The sequence below is a fragment of the Ornithorhynchus anatinus genome, chromosome 4 (assembly GCF_004115215.2).
Source record: "Ornithorhynchus anatinus isolate Pmale09 chromosome 4, mOrnAna1.pri.v4, whole genome shotgun sequence".
NCBI classification, from domain to species: Eukaryota; Metazoa; Chordata; class Mammalia; order Monotremata; family Ornithorhynchidae; genus Ornithorhynchus; species Ornithorhynchus anatinus.
This window is the reverse complement of record NC_041731.1, coordinates 18,756,010-18,783,610: the sequence shown is the minus strand read 5'-3', so window position 1 is coordinate 18,783,610 and position 27,601 is coordinate 18,756,010. Positions and strand designations below refer to the sequence as shown.

The 27,601-nt window shown below is 48.7% G+C and overlaps 2 long non-coding RNA genes across 2 annotated transcripts; one reads left to right on the top strand and one right to left on the bottom strand.

Annotated features, from left to right (window-relative positions):
• Window positions 1–293: 293 nt before the first annotated feature.
• On the bottom strand, window positions 294–1,139 carry LOC114811248. The gene is made up of 2 exons (XR_003758921.1): window positions 907–1,139; window positions 294–481 (listed from the first exon to the last, which is right to left on the bottom strand). It is a non-coding gene; the product is annotated as an uncharacterized LOC114811248 (long non-coding RNA).
• Window positions 1,140–2,362: 1,223 nt separating this feature from the next.
• LOC103169356 lies at window positions 2,363–3,590 on the top strand. Its single transcript, XR_485701.3, has 2 exons — window positions 2,363–2,611; window positions 3,143–3,590. It is a non-coding gene; the product is annotated as an uncharacterized LOC103169356 (long non-coding RNA).
• Window positions 3,591–27,601: the final 24,011 nt, after the last annotated feature.

Genomic DNA, 27,601 nt, shown 5'->3' with positions numbered 1-27,601 from the left:
GTTTGCTCGCTTTTTCGAGCTGTCAGTCGACTTCTGCACCAGCCTGAGTCGTGGGCAGGGGATGGGTCTGTTGGTTACTGTAGTGGATTCTCCCGAGCGGTCAGTACAGTGCTCTGCGCACAGAGATTGCACGATAGACACAACCGAGTGAAGTCCCAGAATTTCCCACACAGATCCCCAATTTCTGCTAGCCGGAGAGCTGGACGACACACCGCTGGACAACAGATCACTTCAGTTCCTGACCGCTGGGTTTACCGATCACAAAATGCATGAAAACCAAAAACCAAAAACACTACTTGTCGACTGTTTTAATCCCTGGAATGTTCTTTAGGAGAAGCAGCACGGCGAAGCGGATAGAGCCGGGGCCCGAGAGTCAGCAGGTCCCGGGTGCCCCGCCGCTGGTCTGTTGTGTGGCCCAGGGCAAGTCGCTTTCACTTCCCCGTACCTCAGTTCGCCCATCTGAAGAACGGAGATCCCGTACCTGTGCTGGGGGACCGCGTCCCACTCGATTAGCCGGTATCTACCTCACCACTTTACGTTCCTCTAGTTCGTCGTGGGCAAGAGATGCATCGGTTTACTGTGACTCTGCACCCTCCCCGAGGCTCGGCACGGTGCTCCGCACACAGTGAGAGCTCAAAGGATACGTCCGACCGATTGACTGCAGTCCCTGCCGCAGAGTAAGGGCTTTTACAGATATCATTTCCATGACAAAAACAAAAACCAAAAAGCCCTACAGTCTCCGGCAGTGCCGTGACCAACCTGGGAGTGAAAACCCACCCCCCGAAAACCGTCCTGTGCCCTCCCCGTCCCGTCTCTGGATCCCGGGGCCCTCCCGTGCCGTGCGGCGGGACCCGGGGGACGGGCGGAGGCTGCAAGGGGGAAGCAGGGGAGTGGGGAGGGAATTACGGGTCGGCCTTGTATTTGGAAGCGTCCCTGGATTCGCTGACGGGGTCGCTCCAGTCGTCGGCTTCGGGTGTCGTCTTGTAGTGCCGCCAGGTCGACTTATAAACACCAGAGCCTCTCAAACGATTCACTTGAAAGGGCCTGTGGGGAACCACAGAGAGAAACAGATATGAAAGGGAGGGCGGGCGGAGTGAAAACAGGGAAAGAAAAGAGAGGAGAGACAAGAGAGAGAGAGGAGAGATGAGACAGGGAGAGGAGGGAGAGAGACAAGAGGTACAGAAAATGGGAGAGAAGGGAGAGGAGGAAGAGGAGAAAGAGGAGAGAAGAGGAAGAGAAAACAAGGGAGGGAAAGAAGGGTAAGGAGGCAGAGGGGAGAGGGAGAGAGGAGAGAAGAGAGAGAGAAGAGGGAGAGGAAATGGGAGAGGAGGGAGAGGAGGGAGACGAGAAAGAGGAGAAAGAGAAAGAGAGAAGAGGGAGAGAAAGGAAAGAGAGAAGAGAGGAGAGAAGATAGGTGAGGAGGGAGAGGAGAGAAAGAGAGGAGAGAGGGAGAGAAGGGAGAGAGAGAAAGGAGAGAAGAGATAGAGAACATGCGAGAGGAGGAAGAGGAGGAAGAGGAGGGAGAGGTGAGAAAAAGAGGAGAGCAAGGAGAGAGAAAAGAGGAGAGCGAGAGAGAGAAAGGAGAGAAGAGAGGAAAGGGAGAGAGAAAGGAGAGAGAAGAGATAGAGAAAATAGGAGAGAAGGGAGAGGAAGGAGAGTAGAGAGAAAGAGGAGAGAGAGAAGAGGGAGAGAAAAGGAGGGGGAGAAGGGAGGGGAGAGGAAAGAAAGAGGAGAGAAAGAGGAGATATAATGGGAGGGAGAGAAGGGAAGGGAGGGGAGAAGGGTGAGGAGGAAGACGAGGGAGAGGAAAGAAAGAGAGAAGAGAGGACAGAGAGAGAGAAGAGGAGAGAAAGAGAGGAGAGAGAGAGAGAGAGGAGAGGAGAGAAAGCGAGGAGAGAGAAGAGGACAGAGAGAGGGGAGAGGAGAGAAAGTGAGGAGAGAAAACAGGACAGAGAGAGAGAAGAGGAGAGAAAGAGAGGAGAGAAGAGAGAGAGAGAGGACAGGGAGAGCAAATAAAGAAGAGAGGAGAGAGAGTGTCAGAAGGAGGAAAGGAGACTGGCGTGGGCAGCCTCTAAAGAAAAAGTTGTCCCGCACACTCCCCTCTTCCTTCAATCGCCCGGGAGTCCCCGCTCTCTGGAGCCATGCTCTATGCCGCCGGCCTTAGGGTCCTCCGTCGTCGTGCAGATTCACAACGCGATCGTTTCCTCGTGATAAAATACACTCCTTTCACCTCCCCAGACCAGACCCCTGGCCTGGCATTAGGGCCGGAGCTTTTCTAGCGTTACGGCTGACCCTCCCCTGACGTAGAACAAAGGGACCCCTCCTCTCTAACGGCTCCAGAACCCTCGTCACGTCTATGGGAGGCCTACGGCCGGCGGACGGTCGGACCAGCGGCGCTTTATGACATCGCCCCTGAGCGGCCCCGCCCGAGCCTTTCGCGACACGCTACGTCTGACCGAGGGCCCTGGAGGTGCAAGTCTGGAGGAGAACGGTTTTGAGGAGAACGGTCTTACTGACCCGCGATACTCGACCGCCCCTATGATGACGCTTTCTGACGGTATAAAACGTGAAAGCTTAAAACGGCGACGTAGAAGAGATCGGCAAAAAGCAGGTCCGGGAAAATAAAAATCTTGTCGGGTTGTGTGCGTGTGTTTATCTATCTAGATATGTGTGTATGCATAATAATTATTATTAAGTTTATTGTACTTACTAAGCGCTTACTTTTCTAAGTGCTGGGAGAGATACAAGTAAATTAGGCTGGGCCCGATCCCTGTCCCACATTGGCCTCCTACTTTTAATCTGCCTTTATTAGAGATGAGGAAACGGAGGCACGGAGAGGTGAACTGACTCGCTGGAGGTCATACAGCGGACAGGGAGTCCTTCTGACTCTGTCATTATTACGCGCTCACGCAGGTGGTCAAACAAGCATCTCGTAGTCGGCCACTCAATCCTATTTATTGAGCGCTTCCCATTTGCGAATCACTGTACTAGGCCCTTGGGAGAGTACATTAGAACAACAGAACAGACACATTCCCTGCCCACAACCAGCTTAGAGTCTATTGTCTAGATGCGTACGCAGGTGAAGAGGTGTATAAACCTGTACCCGGGGTGTGCCCACGCCCCACATCACTCCTTCAACTAGGGAAACGGACCGTCGGGACATCGAATTGATTCTCCTCAACAAGGCCGGATGTGTTTTCAGCGGGACTCCCAATCAGCTCCAGCGCCGCAGACACGGCGGACCGTTCCAAGATTGCGGAAAAACATCTTTACCGCCATCCAGCTTTCCTCTCATCGCCTCTTTCCAACCGAGCAAAACTCTCCCTCCAGGAACGCGTGAACCCGGGCAACTGGGAACCAATCCGTACTAGGGCAACGGATCAGGATGACCACCTGGGCCCCAAAGGACGGCTCATGGAGGAAACACGGATAAAACTGGGATTATCCAAAGAGACGGCAGAACTGTGCCGTGTCCACGTAAGAAGCCTGACACTGGTCTGATTACTGTAACTGATCCAAAATGCAATTGCCAGATCCCATCTTCGATAGCTTCACTGTGTGGTCGGGATATTGTAACACGGTGTTGGTGAGTCGACCCAATAGGGATTCTTCTTCCCTTCCGCCCCCTCCCCGAACGTCCTCCCTCTTGGACCTGGCAATTTTCCTGCTGCTGCTCAGTAGTCGATCTTCTACACTGACCCCGTAACCTAGTGATGTTTAGAAAACAGATGATTTTCCTTTTAAAACCGCATCCAAACCTGACTCTCCTTGCCTCCCATTGGCTCGCTTTTTCGGGCTGTCAGTTGACCTCTGCCCCAACCTAAGTCGTGGGCAGGTGATGGGTCTGTTGGTTATTGTACTGGATTCTCCCATGTGGTTAGTACAGTGCTCTGCGCACAGAGACTGCACGATAAATACAACTGAGTGAAGCCTCAGAATTTCCGACACAGACTCCGAATTTCTGCTAGCCGGAGAGTTGGACGACACACCGCCGGACAACAGATCACTTCAGTTCCTGACCTCTGGGTTTACCGATCACAAAATCCATGAAAAAAGAAAACCCAAAACACTGCCTGTACTTTCTTTTAATCCCGGGAAGGTCCTTCAGGAGAAGCAGCACGGCGAAGAGGAGAGAGCTGGGGCACGGGAGTCAGGAGGTCATGGGTGTTCCGCCGCCGGTCTGTCGTGTGGCCCCAGGCAAGTCGCTTTCACTTCTCCGTGCCTCAGTTCCCTCATCTGGAAAACGGGGATCGAGACTCTGAGCCCCGCGTGGGACACACTGTCAGGGCTTTAAGAAATACCATTTGAATTAAATAATAGAGAGCGAGCCGCCCGATCTCAGGGATTCGAACGATCCCGTGCTGCCAGAGGTATATTAATACAAAATCTGACGACGGGTCGGCTGCGTCGCGGGAAGCCCCCACCGCCTCGGGCAGAATCCAAAGAATCCCGGGCCCCGTCTTGCTCAGGAGGACGCGTCGCCGTCGTCCACCGACCCGGAGAGGACGGACCAACCGAAGCCCTTTCCGGGGCGGGACCGGAATCCCAGTTAGTACAATCACTCATCATAACCAGACTGGATTATTGCAACAGCATCCTTTCTGATCTCCCAATCTCCTGTCTCTCTCCACTTCAGTCTTTACTTCACTCTTCACGTTGTGGTCATGCCACCCTCCTCCTCAAAAATCTCCAGTGGTTGCCTATCAACCTTCTCATCAAGTAAAAACTCCTCACTATTGACTTCAAAGCTCTCCATCACCTTGCCCCCTCTTACCTCACCTCCTGTCTCTCCTTCTACAGCCCAGCCCGCACACTTCGCTCCCCTGTCGTGAACCTCACGGTCTAACACAGACCCTTCTGAACTCAGAGAGAGATGCACAGCATAGCTACGGTTAATGAACTGTACAGAGATGGCAAGCTCTCCAGAAGAAACGAACAAGACAGCCTCAACTGCCAGTTACGGACAAAGCCCCAGAATCTTTTCCCTGTCTCCAGTACCACATCCCTCTCTGACAATGGCAGCGGTGCCTCTGAACCCTCTCTTTTGGATCATCTATGGGGCTGGGGTTGCTGGTCCCTGTCTTATGGATCTAGTTGATCCTCTCTGCCCCTCCTCCCCGCCTCACATTCTCACAGCGGCTTCCTGCTTCAATATTCATTCAATAGGATTTATTGAGCCCATACTGTGTGCAGACCACTGTACTAGACGCTCGGTTCTCTAGCTGATCCTCTCGCTCTTGCAGCCCTTCTTGCTGGTACTTTTTTCCGGGTGCCTTTGCTGGTGGATAGATGCACAATTCGGCTCTGCCCTCCTCTGCTTCATACCGGAGAGCTAGCTGCCCTATCTAGGGTGCAAACAAGAACCTCATAATGAGTCCACCATTCCCCTTTTTTCCATATGGGCATAACCATGAGCGAGCCAGACAAGGAAAGGCAATTCAGCGTGGGGAGCAACATGAAGGTGGTTGGAGCCCACCCATACTTTTGAAGGACTTTGTTAACAGTTAAGTGTTAACCAGAATTTTACCTTCCTCAGAGCGGCCGCTTTCTGAAGTGAAATGAAATCGTGGAGTGAGGGCCAGGGAGCAGAGGAGAGAGACACAAAGTGGCGTCGTCGGGAAATTGTGAGGACTGTAGAGCCGCAACTCGCGAATCGCCATCTGTGCAGGCATTACCCTTGCATGCGAGGTCATGAGAGGAGGAATGCCCCACACATTTCACAACAGCAAGAGACACAGGTAGCAAGATGGTCTTTAAAAGGGATGCAACAAGGAGCCCATTTTGAATAGGAGTTCCCGCAGCCAAAAATAAATCTTCTTGTTACCAGAGGAAACCCAAATCATGCCCAATCCCAGAGGCATGCCGGGAGTCAGTATAGATTGTTGTGATTTACCCGGAGGCCAGAAAGCAGACACAAGTAAGAGCAACTAACTCAGCCTATTGTGCTGAATAATGGAAAGGTAGGGCCTGGGATTCCAGAATAGCAGGCTCAGAGCAGACCAGCAGACCCGCAGACCAGAGCAGACCAGCAGAGCAGCCTGATTTGAGCTGCCCTCAGTCACCTCGAAGGCAGGAGCCATCAATAAACAACAACAGGTCAGGGTTTCGCACAGGCTGGTGTTGTAAAACTATGTGCGATCTTATTAGGCGATAACAGCAGCCTTGCAGTCAGTGTGCTTTCTCTGGTCCTCGAAGGTAGCAGGACTTCGAGTTGTGCAGTGTGTGAGGAGTAGCCAGACCTGATCCAAAATCATTTCTCAAAGCCTGGAAGAATATCGAGGGGGATTTTGAATACCCCTAAAAGAGGTGAGTCCAGGTGGCCCCGATATGTAAATTATTTCAGGATGCTAAGTTCATATTAGGCAGACCAGAGCAGGGCTCGGTTGTTACATATGTTGCCTATCTGTGTGCATACCCACTTAGATATCTGCAGGAACTAAGGGAACAAGTAACCAGGGGCTGTCTTAGCTTGTGGCTCAGGGAAAATAGATATCCACGTAGCATGTGGTGTTATTTGTTAGAGTAGCAGCCTGGAAAGTATTGGCCTTCTAGAATCTGAGTACACAATGTAAAACAATCCTTATGCTTATGAATGGCTGACAAAGGTTCCTCACCTTAATTTTGTTTTAGTTAACACTTTTAGCCATTTTGAGAGCTGGGGTTTTAGCCAAATCTAAAGTCCCTTTGTCAAATAAGGAGATGTCCCACTCCTTTGTCCTTTCCCCAAGAAATGTGTACAATCCGTGCACAGCAACCAGCTGAAACATTTCCTGATCGTTTTTATAGGAAAGCGTGATCCAGGCAGCAGAGTGAAGTTTGGACTGCAGAGGGGAGAGAGAGAAACGTAGGAGCTCAGTAAAGAGGCTGATGCAATAATCCAGGCAGAATAGAATCATGAATTGTATTAACATGGTGGCAGTTTGGATGGAGAGGAAAGGGCAGATTTTAGCGATATTGTGAAGGTGGGAGTGACAGGATTTACAGGATGGATTGAATATGTGGGTTGCAACATATAACAAATATCATGGATTGATTGACTGATAGTGGCAATAGACTTTATCCCCTTCTGTAGTCTGAGAAGAATTGGGAGACGTTTCTCCTGAGCACAACTGAGTTCCTTAAATTAAGTGTGGTTCTCATACTTGCCCAATATTCAGTGAAATAGCAGCATAGGCTGGATAAACCACATAACTGATAAAAATATTTCTCCCTAAATATCGACGACACGTTCCTATTTTATTCTGGGATGTGGTCCGAGACATTGAAAATATAAACTTTTTGAGTTTTTTGGATCCCTAGGACCTTATTTTGGGCATCTGTCACCATCGCCCAGGGATGGGTTCGTTCGGGAATCGGCACGGCGAGACAGAGAGAGCCTGGGGACAGAAAGCTTGAGTTTGGGACTAAATTTATTCTGCGAGGCGAATTGAATTACTTGCTTATTTTAGAGACAGCAAATTAAACTTCCCTTTTGGGAGGAATACAATTATTTAATATTAGAGCTTCCCTATTGGGAGGAATATACTTATATGTTACTCACTTGTGGCAAAACACCCAGATCCCACCTAGGCGGAATTTATTTATGGTGTCTTCGCACATGGTGAGGCAGCTAGACCCCACCCATGAGCACTTTCCGTTCGGAGGAATTCCTTTATGCTTTAACCACCCGTGGTCAAGCACCTAGCTCCCACCCGCGAGCACTTACCACTTGGGAGGAATCAATTTATGCGTTATACACCTGTGGTGAAACACCTAGCTTTCACCCATGCGTACTTTCCATCTGGGAGAAATCCACTTTCATTCATTCATTCGTATTTATTGAGTGCTTCCTGTGTGCAGAGCACTGTACTAAGGGTTTGGAAAGTACAATTTGGCAGAAGATAGAGACAACCCCTACCCAACAACAGGCTCACAGCCTAGTAGGGGGAGCGAGACCACGAAAGAAAACAAGTAGACAGGCATCAGTATCATCAAAAATAGATGAATAGAATCATAGATATATTCACATCATTAATAAAATAGAGTAATAAATATGTACAAATATATACAAATACTGTGGGGCAGAGAAGGGGGTAGAGTAGAGGAAGGGAGTAGGAGTGATGAGGAACGGAGGAGGAGCAGAGGAAAAGGGGGGGGGCTCAGTCTGGGAAGGCCTGCTGGAGGCGGTGAGCTCTCAGTAGGGCTTTGAAGAGGGGAAGAGGGCTACTTTGGCTTATACGTTATACATTCCACACTTCCACGTTATACACCCCTGGCGAAACTCCTGGCTTCCAGTCCCAGAAGCGTTCTGCCCGAACATCTGCCCCTACGTGGGGAGTCCATCTGTACTCACTCACTTGGTAAACTCGTTCTCTCCCAGGGCTTCAACCATCATCTCTAAGCAGATGCTACCAAATCTGCATCACCTCCCCTGTTCTCTCTCCCTCCCTCCAGGCTCGGATCTCCTCCTGCCTTCAGGACAACACCACCTGAATGTCAGACCGCCATCTGAACTCAACATGTCCGAGACTGAGCTCCTTTACCTCCCTCCTAAACCCTTTCCTCTCCATGACCTTCCTGTCACGGTGGACGGCACTACCATCCTTCCTGTCTCACAAGCCCGCAACCTTGGTGTTATCCTTTACTCTGCTCTCTCATTCACCTCACATCCAATCCGTCCCCAAAGTCTGCCGGTCTCACCTTCACAACATCGCTAAGAGCTGCCCTTTTCTCTCCATCCAAACCGCTACCTTGTTAGTACAGTTACTCATCATAACCTGACTGGATTATTGCATCAGCATCCTTTCTGATCTCCCAGTCTCCTGTCTCTCCCCACTGCAGTCTTTACTTCACTCTTCACGCTGTGGACATGCCACCCTCCTCCTCAAAAATCTCCAGTGGTTGCCTATCAACATTCGCATCAAGCAAAATCTCCTCACTATTGACTTGAAAGCTCTCCATCACCTTGCCCCCTCCTACCTCACCTCCCGTCTCTCCTTCTACAGCCCAGCCCGCACACTCTGCTCCTCTGTCGTGAACCTCCCGATCCCCCATTCATGCCTATTTCGCCGTCGATCCCTGGCCCACGTCGTTCCACTGGCCCGGAATGCCCTCCTTCCTCCCATGAGCCAAACTAGCTCACTTCCTCCCTTCCTTACTTCCTTCATTCATTCAATCGTATTTATTAAGCACTTACTGTCTTCAGAGCACTGTATTACGCGCTTGGAAAGTACAATTCGGCACTGAAAGGTCACCTCCTCCAGGAGGACTCCGCCGCCCCTCCCCATCGCCTCTACTCCCTCCCTCTGTTCTACCCCACTCCCCACCCCAAAACCCTTGCATATATATATGTACGTATTCATTATTCTATTTATTTTATTAATGATGTGTACATAGCTATAATTATATGTATTTATTTTGATGCTATTAATGCCTGTCTCCTTGTTTTGTGTTGCTGCCTGTCTCCCCGCCTTCCAGACTGTGAGCCCGTTGTTGGGTAGGGATTGTCTCTATCTCTTGCTGAATTGTACATTTCAATCGTTTAGTACAGTGCTCTGAACACAGTAAGCGCTTACTAAATACGGTTGAATGAGTGAATGAATGATACCGATGAAATTCTTCAGAGGAAGGCAGTCATCATAAGCTGATGAAGATGATATACAAGTTAGATTTTACACCTCAGAAATCCGGAAGATTACAGGAGTCTTTGAGAGAAAACCAACCTATCCCTGCTCTTTTTGGCTCCTTTATTGTGCTTCTGTGTCTCTGCAGAATACCATTCACATTCAAAGCCTTACTGCCGTCACATCTCCTTCCCCGATTAATGCCTCTTCTCCCCTACCCCTTCTCCCTTCTGTGTCATCTAAGCATGCACATCTGGACCCTTTCAACGCTTGATATTTAACCCACCCTCTGCTCCACAATGCTTGCATCAATCGATCTGACTCTTCTCTGTCATTCAATGCACATATTCAACCATCACTAAATCTCGTCAGTTCGACCTTCACAACATCACTAAAATCTGCTCTTTCCTCTCCATCCAAACTAAAATCACGTTAATCCAAGCATTTATCCATTCCCGCCTTGATTCCTCTATCACTCTCTGCTGACCTGCCAGCTTCCCGTTTCTTCCCACGCCAGTCCATACTTCTATTTGCTCAACGCATCATTTTTCTACAGAAGCGTTTGGGTCACGCTTTCCCATTTCTTCAAGACCCTCCAGTGGTTGTCCACCCACCTCCGCCTCAAACAGATACTCCTTACCATCAGCTTCAAAGCACGCAATCACCTTAACCCCCTCGCCTCACCTCATTGCTCTCATACTTCAACCCAGCGCAAACACTCCACTTCTCTAATGTTAACCTTCTCACTGTACCTCTATCTCGTCTATCCCACTGCCAAACTCTCGCCCACATCTTGCCTCTGGCCAGGAACACCCTCTGTCTTCATATCTGACAGACAATTACTCTCCCCTTCTTCAGTGCCATATTGAAGGCACATCTCCTTCAAAAGGACTTCCATGACTAAGCCCTCCTTTCCTTTTCTCCCACTGCCTTCTTCATCACCTTGACTCCCTTCATTCATCTCCACCTCCCAGCCCCACAGCACCTATGTCCATATCTGTAATTTCTCAACTAGATGACAACCATGTTGTGAGAAGGGTATGTGTCCGTTACATTGTTCTATTGTACTCTCCCAAGCACTTAGTACAGTGCTCTGCACACAGTAAGTGCTCAGTAAATAACATTGACAGAATAATAGTAATAAGAGTAGTAGTAAGAGTAGCAGCAGTAGGAGTAGCAGTGTAAATAATAACGATCATAATGGTACTTATTAAGCGCTTACTATGTGCCAAGCAGTGTTCTAAGCGTTGGACACTAGTAGCAGTAGCAGTAGTAAGAGAAGTAGCAGTAATACCAATATCAATAATAGTAGCAGTAGTAGCCATAGTAGTAGTGGTAGTATATATTTGTACAGATGTATTACTCTATTTTATTAATGATGTGTATATACCTATAATTCTATTCATCTGTTTTTAATGTTACTGATGCCTGTCTACTTGTTTTGTTTTGTTGTCTGCCCCTTCCAGATTGTGAGCGCGTTTTTGGGTGGGGATTGTCTCTATCTGTTGCCAAACTGTACTTTCCAAGCCCTTAATACAGTGCTCTGCACACAGTAAACACTCAATAAATATGAAAGAAAGAAAGAAAGAAAGAAAGAAAGAAAGAAAGAAAGAAAGAAAGAAAGAAAGAAAGAAAGATAGTGGATTCCTCCCAAATGGGAAGGACTCATGGGTAGGAGCTAGGTGCTTCACCACGGGTGTGTAACACATAGATGGATTCCTCCCAAGTAGGAAGTGCTCGTGGGTGGGAGCTAGGGGCTTGACCACGGGTGGGTAAAGCATAAGTGGATTCCTGCGAGTGGGAAGTCCCCATTACACAGAAGGCGGCGTCAAGAGATCAGGGCTGTAGTCCACACTCTATCACTTGCCCACTCAGTGACTTTGAATACGCTCCTTAATTTCTCTGTACCTCAGTTTCCTCATTTGTCCAGAGGGATTTCAAATCCCATTATGCCTCTACCTTAGCCTGTGAGCCCCTTTGTAATTACTTCTATGCTTAGTGCACTAGTTGGCACACCCAGACCACTTACCAAATCCCAAAGATAATATTGTAAGGACTGAGTTAATTGTGGCTCGGTGTTCGGGTCTGGTCTGGCTCCCGTGCACAGGGGGTAGATGAGAGGTGGGATGGGGAATTTCCCCCACATGGACTGGGGTCAGGGGAAGCCCGCTGCCCCGGCCCGGGCCGCACTAACCAGCGGGCCGCTGGGGCCGACCCACTTTATTGTTTATATGATCAATTGGAACAACGATAATGTTACAGAATTTTATCAGAGAAACGACTCTGATCTTGCAATCGCAATCGCATGAGAGGGTTTCATGACCTTGGTGTAGCAATGAACAGAACAGAACCCGGTACCTTTATTGGCCAGCATTTCCACGTTCCACTCCACCACAATTCTTCCAGCGTGCACCCACAATCCTACCCAATCCCTTTGCATTGCCCGTTCTCCACTCTACAATCAGAACCACATTTTAGGAGTGGTCCGTATACGTTAATGTGATTGACACATTGGTACCCCCACTTAACTGATTAATCTACCATAGGAGACAGGATGTCTAGTACGATATTGGAAGGAGATAGAACGGAGACAGGGTGGTCAGTTGTCTAGTACAATATGGGAAGAAAACAGAACGGAGACAGGATGGTAAATCGTCTGGTAGAGATAATAATAGTAACACCAATGATTATGGTGCTTATTAAGCACTTTCTAAGCACCAAGCACCGCAGCAATTGCTGGGCTGGATGCAAGTTCATCAGGTCAGACACAGCCTCTGACTTTCATGCTGTTCACACTTTTCATCCCCATTTAATCGCTGAGGGGACTGAGACCTAGCTAAGTGAGGGCACTTGCCCAAGGTCACGCATCACACTAGTGGTGGAGCCGGGTTTAGAGTCCAGGTGCTCCGAGTACAGGGCTTGGGTTCTCTGGCCACATTTCAGGGCTCACGGTCAGGTGATGCCCCGCCCACTCGTGACAAGCTCCTCACGGTCAGGTGATGCCCCGCCCACTCGTGACAAGCTCCGCCCCCTTCAGAACATCTTTCCCCTGCTCCGCCCCCACCTGACCAAGCCCCTCCTTCAACAATGGTGCCCATGGCAACGGAACCCTCTCCCTCCGACCCCGCCCTGCTGGGCCCTGTCCCTCGGAGAGAGCCGAACGTGTAGTTGTGCAGGCACTTGGCTGTCATCGGGACCCATTTTGGTTTAGTGAAAGCTGTGTGTATTGACTTGATCTTGTCTGGCGCAGAGTCCAGAACCCGTCCCGGCCCCGGTGAGGAGCGTCTGTGTGTTTAGGGGTGGGGTGGGGGTCTCCATGATTGCAGGAGACCTGCATGATTACAGAGTGGGAGGGCAGCCATAGGGGAGGGCAGCCATAGGGGAGGTTAGACAAGGAGAGAGTCAGGAAGGGGCCAGTCAGGCGGGGGAGGGTCAGATGAAAGAAAGAGAAATGGACGGGGGCCGGGTCAGACGAGGGGAGAGACAGGGTGAGTGTGAGACAGGAAAAATCGAATGGGAGGGTGAAGTTAGCTCCAGCCCCCCATGTCCCCTTTTTGTCCCCTGTGCTCCGCCTCTCTAGGCCCCGCCCCCTCCAGGTCCCCTGAACCCGCCCTCTTGGGTCCTTCCCCCTTCGTTCCTCATCCCCTTCTCCCCGTCCAGGCCCCACCCATCTCATTCAACCAAACCCTCCCCCAACCCAGGCACCCTTCCTCCTCCCTCCCCTCCCTCAACAGCTGCTGCTAATTGTGGCCAATGGCACGCCCACTCCCTTTCATCCTTGACCTGTTCTTGTCCTGCTCTCTCCTCCTCCTCGCCCTCACTCCCAGCTGGCTCACCCCAGAGGATTCAGTCTCTTCTGCTGCTCTCTCCAGCGGAGGCCTCTCCCCCACCCACTCCCCGAGACTCACCGAGAAATGAGGAGGTGTCGGCTTCCTTCTTGCTCCCCAATACCACTTTCGCACTATTCCCTCTCCCCCTTCCCTCTCCTTCCTCTCCTTTGAAGCCCACATTGTTAGCATCTACCACCCCCTCCAGATTCTGGTAGCTGCCATCTACTGCCACCCTGGTCCCACCTCCAACTTCTTTAACCACCTTGACCCATTTCTCACCTTCCTTCTCTCCTTTTCCATGCCCACTCTGATTCTCGGAGAGTTCAACATCCACAGGCATGTATCCGGTGACTCCTCTACCGCCCGCCTCCCGGGGCTGGCACGTCAAGAGCAGGCAATCATGCTGGCTCCGCGGCGTCTGGCCCCTCCCACGCCCCGAGGAGCTGGTCTTGGGCCGGACGGGACGGGGGCTGAGGGGACTATGCAGAAATGCCATGTTGGAGCGCGCCTGCTGACAGGCCTCCTTGCGCCATGGCAAAGGTCTCTCTGACTGGAAGGAGATGGGAGGTAGAGCAGGGACGCCCTCTCCCCACCCCCAACTCCCGTCCCCTTATTGTCGACACGCTGCGTCCACCATATCCCTCCACGTGCGCAGCGGTGATGTCACCGAGCGCTGACAGGTTCCTCTCCCCCTCTCCCCCCTACGGTTCAGTCCGCCTGAGACCCCCGAGGTCTCTCTCCTCTTCAGTCGCTGCCCATCGGAGGTGGGCCGAAGACCCCGCGGGCAACAGAGCCGGCAGACCTATCCCTGGCGGGACACATGGTCCCCACCTCCCCTTCCCAGCCGAAAGCAACGATCGAGAGATGGGGCCCGGACCTCCGGGGAGGGGGATTGGGACGGGGAGAGTGGGGAGGGGCGAGGGGGGAAGAGCCGGTCACGGGAAAGGAGGAAGTGCAAGACAGTGTGTCTGCTGGGGGCGGCGGGGCATAAGGGAAGGCCGAGCGGGCTCTAGTCCGGCTGGAGGCGGGGGGTGTGGGGGGGGAAAGCAGAGACACTGCCCGAGTCAGGTTGGAGAGGGGGGTGGCAGGAGGAGGGGACTCTGGAGCCCCCAACCCTCATTCTCTGGCCTCCTGGCTGCTACAGACTTAAACACCTGGTCTACATCATCACGACCCAGGAATTCCAGGACAATCTCCGCATCGAGGAGGAGTGGGAGGAGGACCCCGAGAAGGAGGAGGAAGAGAAGGTGGAGGAGAAGAAGGAGGAGGAGAGGAAGAAGGTGTTGGAGGAAAAAGTGGAGCAGGAAAGGAAGTTGAAATGTGTAAAGGAGACGACGGAGGAAGTGGCGGTGGAGGATGAGCACGAGGAGGAGGTGGAGGAGAACGAGAAGGAAAAGAATATGAAATTGGAAAAGGAGAAGACGGAGGAGGAGGTGGAGGAGGGCGAGAAGGAGCGGGAAAAGAAGATGAAATTGGAAAAGGAGAGATAGAAGTGGAAGGTCATGTGGAGGAATGGAAGGTGGAGGTGGAGGAGGAGTGGAAGGTGAAGGAGGAGGAGGAGGAGGAGTGGAAGGTGAAGGAGAAGGAGATGAAATTGGAAAACGAGAAGGAGGAAGTGGGGGACGGTGAGAAGCATGAGAAAGAAGAGAATCAACACGAGGGTCCCAGGATGTTCCTTCCCCAGAGCCCAACGCAGGTGGAGATGTTCTGCCGGCTAGGGGCCCTGTTTCCAAAGCCCAGCAAAGTTTGTCCTGAGGCGGGAGAAGGTGCCGGACAGAAGGGGAGGAGAGGGGTACTGGGCTGGATGGCCCGGGCCCAGAAGTGGGTCCAGAATTCCCTGCGGGGGAAGACCAAGGTGCACCCGCAGGGCAGGGAGTGAGCACAACATCGGCCTCTCCCCGGGTCCTGGCAATGCCCAGCTGGAATCCCATGCTCCCGCCCTTGCCCAACTACCATAGGAAACCCGGCCCTTCTCTCTCCCCAGGAATCTGGACTGTGAATCTGGCAAAAATGCCTCTCTCATGTAACCTTCCTGAGTCAGGTCTGCATCTCTCCTGTCCTTGCAAATCAGCGGGCCCCTTCCAGATCCCGATCTCCGACCAATATTGTACTAGACATCCGGTCTCCATTTTATCTCTTTCCTGTGGGAGATCGATCATTTAAATCTGGGAGCGATGTGTCAATTACGTTACCTTAGATGGACCACTCCTAAGAGCTGGGTTCTGATTGGAGGCTGGAGTATGGCAACCAAGGGGATTGGGTGGGATTTTGCGCTGGAAGAGTTGCGGTCGAGTGGAATGCAGAAATGCTCATAAATAAAGATACTAGGTTCAGACGGCTCGGGGCTGTTCATCACTCGTACCCTCCTGGGTTGAATGGGTGGGCAGCCACTTTCTGCCCTTTCCTGCTCTCTTGGCTCTTTCTCTCTAATCTGTTCATTTCCACACCAAGTTCACGGAACCCTCTCATTCAAAAATTGCGAGATCAGAGTCGTTTCTCGGATAAATTCTCTAACGGTGTTCTCCAGCCATATCTGAATCACTCTCACTCCTTAACGGTTGATGGCCATGTCCTCATTGCCCCGTGTTCAACATCTACCAGCCACGTCCCACTGGCACCTTATGAGGACCTCTCCTGTGCCTCTCCCCCATCACACTCTCTCAGGGGGCTTGACCCGCTGCCTGCCCCGTAACCCTAAATGCTCTCCGCAGCTGCAAACCCTAATAATCCTGCAGCAGGAAACCTGAAACGCTCCCGGCAGCCATGAACCCTAAATGCTCCCTGGAGCCACGAGCCCCTGAACCCCCAAATGCAGCAGTGGTGTGGGGTAGCTCACTGCCTGCTCATCTGCCCTGGGGAAGATGGGGTCAGGTCCCGGGCCCCCGACCAGCACTCCGGATCCTGGGCACCAGCTCCCCAGTCAGAACTCTGCTAGCCTGAGTCCACTTGCAGCCTTCTTTGGGCGAGCCCGGTTCGCCAACTTCCAAATCCCAGGACCGCTCTCTATTTCCACTAGGCCCTGCTCTAAACATTGTTCAGAAACCTAAAAGCTCAGCCCTGGGAATGACAAGTTTCATAAAATGTTTTTAACTGGAGCGCTCATCTCCTCACAAAACCCATCATGAGTGAATGAATGAATGAATGAATCAATCAATCAATGTTGTGAAAAAAACTGTATTGTACACATTCTGAAAACATAAAGATTTTAAATTTCAGGAAAAAATAGTGAAAATACTTTTCTAATTAGAATAATGAGAGTGATTATTGTAATAGTCGCTAAGCACCTATTATGTGCCAAGCACTGTACTAGGCTTAAGGGTTAATAGAAGATCATCCGGTTCCACATGAGGCTCACAGTCTGTGTAGGAAGGAGAACAGGATTTGAATCACCATTCTGCAGATGGGGGAAGTGAGGTGCAGAGAAGTGAAGTGACTTGCCCAAGATCATACAGCAGTGAAGTGGTGGAGGCAAGATTAAAATCCAGTTCCCGTGACTCCCAGGCCTGGGGTCTATCTACTAGGCCACATCGCTTCCATCAGAAGGTAATCTAATGGAATCCTTCAAAGGGTCAAAGTTCACCATGTTCACGAAAGCTCTACCTTCTGAAATAAAGACGATGGTGGGCAGTGAGAATAATAATGAAAACAATGAAAATGATTCTTTTTAAGCACTTACTATGTGCCAGGCAGTGTATTAAGTGCTGGGTTAGGTGCAGTCAAATCGGGCTGGACACAGTCCCTATCCTGCATGGGGTTCACAAGCTTAATCCCCATTTTACAGATGAGGTAACTGAGGAACAGAGAAATGAAGTGACTTGCCCAGGTCACACAGCAGCCACGTGGAAGACTGTGAGCCTCAGACTTCCATCCCTATTTATTTTGTTAATGAATTGTACATCGCCTTGATTCTATTTAGTTGCCATTGTTTTTACGAGATGTTCTTCCCCTTGACGCTGTTTAGTGCCATTGTTCTTGTCTGTCCGTCTCCCCCGATTAGACTGTAAGCCCGTCAAACGGCAGGGACCGTCTCTATCTGTTGCCGACTTGTTCATCCCAAGCGCTTAGTACAGTGCTCTGCACATAGTAAGCGCTCAATAAATACTATTGAATGAATGAATCCCCTTCACCCCACTGCAACCGCCCTCTCAAACGTTACCAGTGACCTCCTTCTTCCGGCTCCTACTCCATCCAAATCCTCTTTGACCTCTCAGCTGCCTTTGACACTGCACTTGTGTATATATGTACATATTTATCATTCTATTTATTTATAATAATGATGTGTATATATCTATAATTCCAATGTTTACTTTGATACTATTGATGTCTGTCTCCCCTCTTCTAAACTGTGAGCCCGTTGTGGGCAGGGATTGTCTCTGTTGCTGAATTGTACTTTCCAAGTGTTTAGAGTACAGTACTCTGCACACAATGAGCACTCAATAAATACGATTAAATAAATATAGGAACTAATGATTTTCTGTCTACCTCAGAGCCTAGTATAGTCCTTGGCATGTGTCGAGTCCAAATAAATTTAAGTCGCAGGAACACAGCATAAAGGGTTTTTTAATTGCAGTATGTTATGCAGATCTGTATGAGTGAGGACTGACATAGTTTGCTGCCGTAATAGCGGGCCCAACCTCATCTCCCTGAAAGGTGGAAGAGGTAGCTAGATATAGTCCGTGGTGCAAATGGTGTTCTTTCACACCAACAACAGAATCCAGATAAATGGGACTCCAATTTTCTTAACTGACAACAGGATGTGGCTGAATTTGACAATGGGGGAAGGGTGCGGCTGAAGCATGATTAAGGAAAACAGACTACATTAGCGCAAAATGGAGTCTGAAACAAAAATAAGGCAGGTTAAGACTAAGTTTCCACTTCCCCTCTTTGATGCCTTACTGGCATCACCACAGAATATTCTGTAGTCAATTTCCTTCCAATTGTATCTGGATTGTGGCCTTACTTAGGCATCTTATCTCCTCATGACTTCTACCCCACTGGATCCCTACCGTCATGTAATAATTGAAGCGACAGGTCTCTGGTTTCATCATGAGGCAGGCTTTAGGGATCTTTCTGCAGGAGTCTTAGGATCTCTATCTCTGGCTGTCACTTTGTTCTTCTCTTTCTTGAGGACTTGCAGAAACCATCCCTTCCGGTGTACTCACATTAGCAGGCTTCTGCACACTTTTACAGCAATACTTTAAAGTGCAAACAACAGAAAAAATAACACAGGTCATCAGGATCATGAGGATTCCCAGACCTAGAAACTGGATTATGCTCTTAGCCCAGCCCTTCATACTGGGGAAACAAGACGTGATAATAGACCACAGCTCTCCCCTATCTTGGGAGATTTCATGTGCTCTCCTTAGCCCCAATAAGAAAGAGAGAACTGTAACACTGAGAGAAATGTAAGACTCTGAGTTATCAGGGATGTATATACAGCACTGTGTATCAAGGACAACACAAGTTCTCACCTTGAGCAGCAAGCAGCATGTCTAAAACCATACAGTTCTACAGGGCAACCAGGAGGGTGGCCTGGCCTCCCTTGCTTAATAAGCTTAGAGCTTTACTTATTTGGTTAAGATCTGCCTCTATTAACTTGGCTAAGGCACTTATGCCTTCTATGGCTCTACCTCATAATGTGGAAAAAAAATTTGGATGCCACAGAGCCACTGCCACTCTGAGTGGGAGCGAGTGATTTGGGGCCAGGTGGATGCATACTCTCCCATATATATATATATATGTGACCCAATCAATGACTGGGTCCACTATTAAGAGTTCACAAGAGACTTTACAGAAACCGAGTAATAGTGCTAGCCCAAGGACAAAAGGCCCTGCTGGATATCAACACCCCAGTAGTTCTGCAGTTTCTCCCAAGGGTCACTGTTATTCATAAGTCCATCTGACCTCAGGGTCCTTTTCTGATAGCTCTGGAACCTGCTTAAGGGGAGAGGTATAGATCCAGGTCTGCTGTTCCTTACACTTTTAAACAGTTCCTGTAGATAGCAGCACCTGATAAGGTTCCTTCCACTGTGGCTCTAGAACATTCTTCTGTGAGAAGGACTTAACAAGTTCTTAACAAGGACTTGCCTGGTTTGAGTCTGTGGCTCTGGTTTGGGTCTGACTTTGGCAGTGCTTGTTGTACCTGTAAATGTAAAGCTTTAAGGAAGTCATTTAACAAATTACAATAGTCCAAAAAGGCATCTTTGGTAAGCATTATATTCCGTTTTTCCCAGTTCACAGGAGAGGACATTAGAGAGGCACATAGGCCTCTCCATCAGAACATCATGTGGGCTCAAACCTGTCTTTCCACTAACCATGTTTTGCAGACCAAAGAGGGCCCAGAGAAGGCATTCTGGCCATTTCAATCCAGTTTTAGAGCATAATTTTACTCATCTTTTTTTCAGCGTCTCCTTATACTGGTCTACCAGTCCTGCAGACTGTGGGTCATAAGGTCAATGGACATAGGTTTTACGACTAGTTCTATACAGATATTTCCAGCTATTTGGCCAGTAAAATGAGTCCTCAGGTCACTATTGATACCGGCAGGCTAGCCGAACTAGGGAATAAGTTGCTTTAAAAATAACTTTGCTTTGGGAGAAGAGGAAAAGATGGTTCAGTCAGGAAAGGCCTCTTGTAGAAGATATGCATATCTTGGTTACCTGCTCACCTATAACTCATTTTAATGTCTGTCTCCCTCTGCTCCTTGAGGAGTGTCTACTTACTCTGTTGAACTTTCTCAAGTGCTTAGTACAGTGCTCTAGAAATAATACTGATTGATTAATCAGCAGCATGACCTAGTGGAAAGAGCATGGGTCTAGGAGCCAGAAGCCCTGAGTTCTAATCCCGGCTCTGCCATTTACCTGCTCTGTGATCTTGGGCAAGTCACTTAACTTCTTTGTACCTCAGTTTTCTCACCTGCAAAATGGGGATTCAATGTCTGTTTTCCTTCCTTGGGGAAGCGGTGTGGCTCAATGGAAAGAGCCTGGGCTTCGGAGTCAGCGATCATGGGTTCGACTCCTGGCTCTGCCACTTGTCAGTTGTGTGACTGTGGGCAAGTCACTTAACTTCTCTGTGCCTCAGTTCCCTCATCTGTAAAATGGGGATTAATCGTGAGCCTCATGTGGGACAACCTGATTACCCTGTATCTACCCCAGTGCTTAGAACAGTGCTCTGCACATAGTAAGCGCTTAACAAATACCAACATTATTACTCTGAAGTCTCATGTAGGACCTGATTCTGCTATATCTACCCCAGCGCTTAGTATAGTGCTTGACATGTAATAAGGGCTAACAAAATCACTATTGTCATTAGAAGTTATAGTAATGATGATAATAGTGATGATGATGATAATAGTGATGATGATGATGATCCCCTGATTAGACTGTGAGCCCATCGTTGGGCAGAGATTGTCTCTATCTGTTGCCGAATTGTACATTCCAAGCACTTAGTACAATGCTCTGCACATAGTAAGCACTCAATAAATACTGTAGAATAAATGAATGAATGAATAATAGTAATAACAAGAGTAATAATGACCATGACTAGGGTTCTACTGTAGGTGCTTTCTTTCTTTCATTCATTCATTCATTCATTCATTCAATCGTATTATTGAGCACTTACTCTGCGCAAAGCAGTGTATTTGGTGCTTGGGAGAGTCAGGATAGCAGCATGGCTTAGTGGCAAGAGCATGGGTCTGAGTGTCAGAGGTCATGGAGTCTAATCCCGGCTCCACCTCCTGTCTGCTCTGTGACCATGGGCAAGCCACTTAACTTCTCTGGACCTCAGTGACCTCATCTGTAAAATGGGGCTTAAGACTGTGAGCCTCACGTGGGACAACTTGATTACCTTGTATCTATTCTAGCCCTTAGAACAGTGCTTGGCACTTAACAAATGCCATCATTATTATTACAGTACAACAAGAAACAGTCACATTCCTGGCCCACAACAAGTGCATAGTCTAGAAGGGGGGACAGACAATTATATAGATAAATAAATGAATTACTTATATATGCATATGTGTTGTGGGAATGGGAGGAAGGATGAATGAAGGGAGCAAGACAGGGTGATGCTGAAGGGACTGGGGGGAGAGGAGGGCTTAGTCAGGGAAGTCTTCTTGAAGTTGCTTTATTCTCCAGTGTCCAACCCAATAACTTCCAAATGGAAATCAATAGAACTGGCCTTATGAGTTGTTGCTATTTAACCCAGAAATTTAGCTGGCTGTAAATTCTGTAGCTGTGAGTCAGAGGAGCCATTCCAGTGGCCCACTGGAAACAAGTAAATTCAGAAGAGGTTTGAGGCTGGGAAGAACAGTGGTCTGTCAGTTGTGAAAGAGGAGCAAGAGGTTGATAGAAAGTGAGATGAAAATGAGGCACAGTGAGTAGATGGCATGAAAAGAAAGACATGCATAAGCTGGGGTATAAGCTGGAGCGATAAAAAGAGAGTGAAAACCTGAAAGCTGCTTCATGGAGAGAGAAATGGACAGCCCATGGAGTGGGGAGGCATATCCAGGATGATGTTTTAGGAAACTGATAAGGGCAACAGAGTGTAGGTTGGATTGGCAGGCTAGGAAAAGGAACTGCCTGAATAAAGCATAGGTCTATGAAGATGTGGATGTAGTAGTTTTGTCAGCATACTTCCAAAATTCCGATTTCTTATCCTCCCTTTCTACTCTAAATAGAATGATTTGTACCAGAAGATCACTTCTCTGGTTACCAGGGTTCCACTTCAGGTAGCTTTTCCATTTGTAGACCTCCCTCTACTGTTCTACTTGATAATTACTATACGGAAATTGATAGTACTGGCCATGTGAATTCTTGCTATTCCCTCGAGAAAGTTACATGCAGCTGCAAATGAAAATGTTTCTCATTCTGTAGCAGTGAGCCAGAGAACTATCACAGAGTTAACCCCAGAGGAAGCAGAGTTCAACACAGAATGCATTATCTTCCCAAATTCTTTCCTTGTTTCAAACTTTTCTACACTAAGCAGAATGTTTATGCACCAAAGAGCCAAGGCACCAAGGCTTTCCTGTCAGTAGCTTGTCCATGGGCAGCTCGCCATTCTGTGTTCAGTTCAGTCACTACAAAGTGTAGTCTGTATAACTGGCCCGATATGCTTCGACAAACATTTCAGAATGTGAACCTTAGTTGCAAACCTGAAAGTTTCTCAAAATGAAGACGTGTCAAAGTGCTCTCTCAGAAACCTTAAGGATGCAGAATTCTACACAGCACGTGCAACTTTTCAAAACCCTTTTGATGCGTCTCCCTTTTTCCACAGTGTAGAATGTTTATGGGCCAGAAGTTAACTTATCAAGATACCAAGGTTTACCTAAAAGTAGTTTATCATGGGAGAACTCTTCATTCATTGTGTCTCATGGTAGCTAAGAGCTGAAATCGGTAACATTTGGCCAAACAATATCTTGTCATTTACTTCAGAAAGTAAACTGGGGTTGCAAATGAGAAATTTCCCATAATGCAATAGTAGGTCAGAGAGGTATCACAGTGTTCCTGACCAAATGGAGGTAAGGTCATAGTCCACAGCTTTCTGCATTGTTTGTCTTGTATCTCCCTTCAACACCAGGTAAAATATTAAAATGCCTTAGGATAATTTTCTAGGTGCAGGGTTCTGCTCTTGAGCTCTACCTGGGGGTTCAACATTTGGTCTCCTGCATTTCTGGCCTAAGGTTCATCCAAGTCCTCTGAGTGTTCTGTTTGAGTGTTCTGCCTGTGTCTTGATGATTTTTCTGTTCTTTGTTCCAGGCCTAGGTATCTGTTCTACTTCTAGATATCTGTTCTACTTCTACCTGTCAGTTCTACCTTGAGCTCTACCTTATGGTTCTTACAAACTGTGCTTGATATTTTCAACTTTCTAAATATTCCACCTCTTGTTCATAGAGAGAGGTAACAGAAAAAATTTGGAAAATTCGACATGCTGTGTTCACCATTTCCTACGAGTTATTGGGCAGCTCTCTGCCCCACTTCAGTAAGTTGATTCATCTTCTAGAGTCACTGAACAATTCTTAACCTCACCACCTCTGAAATCCCATTCCAACCACGATCTTTTCACCTATGTTCTCTCCCACACACGTTTCCCCTAAATAGTCCTGCTTCCCTACAGTACAGAGACCTCTGATCTCTATGGCCCCCTCCAACTATTCCAAGTCGGTATGCCCCATTTGGTCTCCATGACCAACCTACCTTCTCCTGATGCACAAATCCATACTCTCAACTTGGACCTCTCCATTGAAATCAACTCCCTTTCTCCCCTGTCCCTCCATCATAAGCAGTGTGGTCAAATGGGTAAAGCCTGGGGCTGGAAGTTGGAAAGGCCTGGTTCGTAGTTCCAATTCTTCACTTGTCTGCTGTGGGAACCTTATCCCTTTCAACTTTATCCTTTCCTGCCTTAACTCTGCCCTCTCCTCCGCCAGGCAAAACTTCTTTTCTTCCCTCATTGACACCCATGCCCGTCACCCCCGCCAATGGTTCCGGACCTTTAATCCTCTCAGGTCCCCTGTTCCTCCCCCTCCCCCATCCCTCATCCGCAATCATCTGGCCACCTACTTCATCACAAAAATTAACACAATCAGGTCTGAGCTGCCCAAAGTCAACCCTCTCCCTTCTGCCTCCCCCCGCAACCCTCTCCCCTACTTTCCCATCCTTCTCTGCAGTATCCTCAGAGGAGATCACCTCCCTCCTCGCAAGTGCCACCCCCTCCACCTGTGGTTGGGACCCCATTCCCTCTCACCTTACGAAAACCATCGCCCCTTCCCTCCTCCCCTCCTTAACTTTTATTTTTAACCGTTCACTCTCCAATGGCTTCTTCCCCTCTGCCTTCAAACATACCCATGTCTCCCCCATCCTAAAAAAGCCCTCCCTCGACCCCACTTCCCCTACCAGTTATCGCCCTGTCTCCCCAATACCCTTCCTTTCCAAGCTCCTAGAATGAGTCGTCTACACTCGCTGCCTAGAATTCCTTAACTCCCATTCTCTCCTGGACCTGCTCCCATCTGGCTTCCTTCCCCTCCACTCTACCGAGACTGCTCTCTCAAAGGTCACCCATGACCTCCTTCTTGCCAAATGCAGTGGCTCCTACTCTATCCTAATCCTCCTTGGCCTCTCAGCTGCCTTTGACACTGTAGACCATCCCCTTCTCCTCCACACCTTATCTCACCTTGGCTTCACGGACTCCGCCCTCTCCTGGTTCTCCTTTTATCTTTCTGGCCGTTCATGCTCAGTCTCCTTCGTAGGCTCCTCCTCCCCCCCCCCATTCTCTAACTGTTGGGGTTCCTCAAGGGTCAGTTCTTGGCCCTCTTCTGTTCTCCATGTACACTCACTCCCTTGGTGAACTCATCTGCTCTCACGGCTTCAACTATCATCTCTAGGCAAATGACACACAAATCTTCATCTCTGCCCCTGTCCTCTCCCCATCGCTTCAGGCTTGTATCTCCTCCTGCCTCCAGGATGTCTCTACCTGGATGTCTGACCGCCACCTAAAACTCAACATGTCCAAAACTGAGCCCTTCCCTCTCAAGCCCGGTTCTCTTCCTGACTTCCCTATCACTGTGGATGGTACGACCATCCTTCCCGTCTCTCAGGCCCGCAACCTCGGTGTCATCTTTGACTCAGCTCTCTCATTCACCCCACACATCCAATCCGTCACCAAGACCTGTCAGTCTCACCTTTATAATATCGCCAAGATCCACCCGTTCCTCTCCACCCAAACAGCTGTCTTACTGGTACAGGCTCTCATAATATCCCGGCTGGATCATTGTGTCAGCCTTCTCACTGACATCTCTTCCGCCTGTCTCTCCCCGCTCCAGTCTATTCTTCACTCCGCTGCTTGGCTCATCTTCCTGCAGAAACACTATGGGCATGTCACTCCCCTTCTTAAAAACCTACAGTGATTGCCTATCAACCTTCTCACGAAACAAAAACTTCTCACTCTTGGCTACAAGGCTCTCCATCATCTTGCCCCCTCTTACCTCTCCTCCCTTCTCTCTTTCTACTGCCCACCCTGTAGGCTCCGCTCCTCTGCCGCCCACCTCCTCACCGTCCCTCGTTCTCGCCTATCCCGCCGTCAACCCCGGGGCATGTCCTCCCGCGGTCCTGGAATGCCCTCCCTCCTCACCTCCGCCAAACTAATTCTCTTCCCTTCTTCAAAGCCCTAATGGGAGCTCACCTCCTCCAAGAGGCCTCCCCAGAGTGATCTTCTCCTTTTCCTTCTGCTACCTCTGCTGCCTCTCCACCCTTCCCTCCTTCACCTCCCCTCAGCTAAGGCCCCTTTCCCCCCCCTTTACCTCTGATCCTCCCCCTCTCCCTTCCCCTCCCCTCAGCACTGTGCTCGTCTGCTCATTTGTATATATTTTTATTACCCTATATATTTTGTTAATGAGATGTACATCCCCTTGATTCAATTTGTTGCTATTGTTTTTGTCTGTCTTCCCCGATTAGACTGTAAGCCCATCAATGGGCAGGGACTGTCTCTATCTGTTGCAGATTTGTGCATTCCAAGCACTTAGTACAGTGCTCTGCACATAGTAAGCGCTCAATAAATACTATTGAATGAATGAATATTACAGATGGGACACAGATAAACGTAGACATAAATTCAGTAATTTGCCCAGGGTAACCCACCAGACAGGGCCATGATTAGAACCCAGGGCCTTCTGACTCCCCAAATTGTGCTCTATCCACTGGGCCATGCTACTTTTCCCACTTCATCTTCCTATGCAACCTCTCTCCACCTCCTGACTTCCCCATCACTGTAGATAACACCACCATCCTCTCTGTCTCACAAGCTCACAACCTTGGCATTATCTTCATTTTCTCTCTCACTAATCCCACTGTTACCAAATCCTGTCACTCTATCTTAAAAAATATCTCTAGGATTCACACCTTCCTCTCTATCCAAAAGGCTACCATGCTGGTCCAAATACTTGTCATATTCTGCCTTGATTGCATGGCTCAGTGGAAAGAGTCTGGGCTTCGGAGTCAGAGGTCATGGGTTCGACTCCCGGCTCTGCCACTTGTCAGCTGTGTGACTGTGGGCAAGTCACTTAACTTCTCTGTGCCTCGGTTACCTCATCTGTAAAATGGGGATTAACTGTGAGCCTCACGTAGGACAACCTGATTACCCTATATCTAACCCAGCACTTAGAACAGTGCTCTGCACATAGTAAGCGCTTAACAAATACCAACATTATTATTCTCGCTGACCTCCCTGTCTCCAGTTTCTTCCCACTCAGCCCATACTTCATTTGGCTGCCCAGATGATTGCTCTAATGCTCACATCTACCCACTTCTCATAAACCTACATTAGTTACTCATCCATCTTGGCATTATTCAGAAACTCTTTATCTTTGTATTGAAGACACTCCATCTGTGCTCTTCATCCTACTTAGCCTTGCTAATTTCCCACTATAATCCAGCCCATATACTTCATTCCTACAAACTTCACTGTGCCTCAGTCTCATCTCTCTTGTGGTTGACCCACTGCTCCATCCAACCTGGACTTTCTTTTCCTTCATATCTGATGGACTCCCCATATTGAAAACCTTACTAAAATATCATTTCCTCCAAGAAGCCTTTCCTAACTTCTCATTTCCCTTGCTTATTCAACCTCCTTTCTCTACTGTATGTGCACTTGTGTACTCTTGAAGCTCTTTCTTATTCACCCCAGCTCCAGCCCTACAGCACTTATGTACATATCCTTATGAACTGTCATTTCCCTTATAACCAATATATTTTCATGCCTATCTCCCCTTATGAATTGTAAGCTCCTTGTGGACAGGGATCATGTCAACCAGCTCTACTGTGCTGTGCTCTTTCAAGCTTTTAGTACAAGGCTCTGCACCAAATTGGTACCAAATGCTACATTTTGAATAATTGATTGAATGCTTAAAAAAATAAGGGGGATTTTAAGCCATTGTCAATAATTTTAAAGAGTTTAAATTGCATATTATATTATATATTGTGTGTTGTATCATATTATATAAATATATATGTGTGTATGTGTGTGTGTGCGTGTGTATGGGGAACTATGATTTGTTTAGTGAAATTCAAAAGAAGAGGTGGGGAGGGAGCCTTGGAAAATGTGATGAAGATGATGTTGACAGAGTTTCTCTTCAGGAGGTATAAATGAATCTTGGACCTGAGACTTCAGAACTGGGGAACC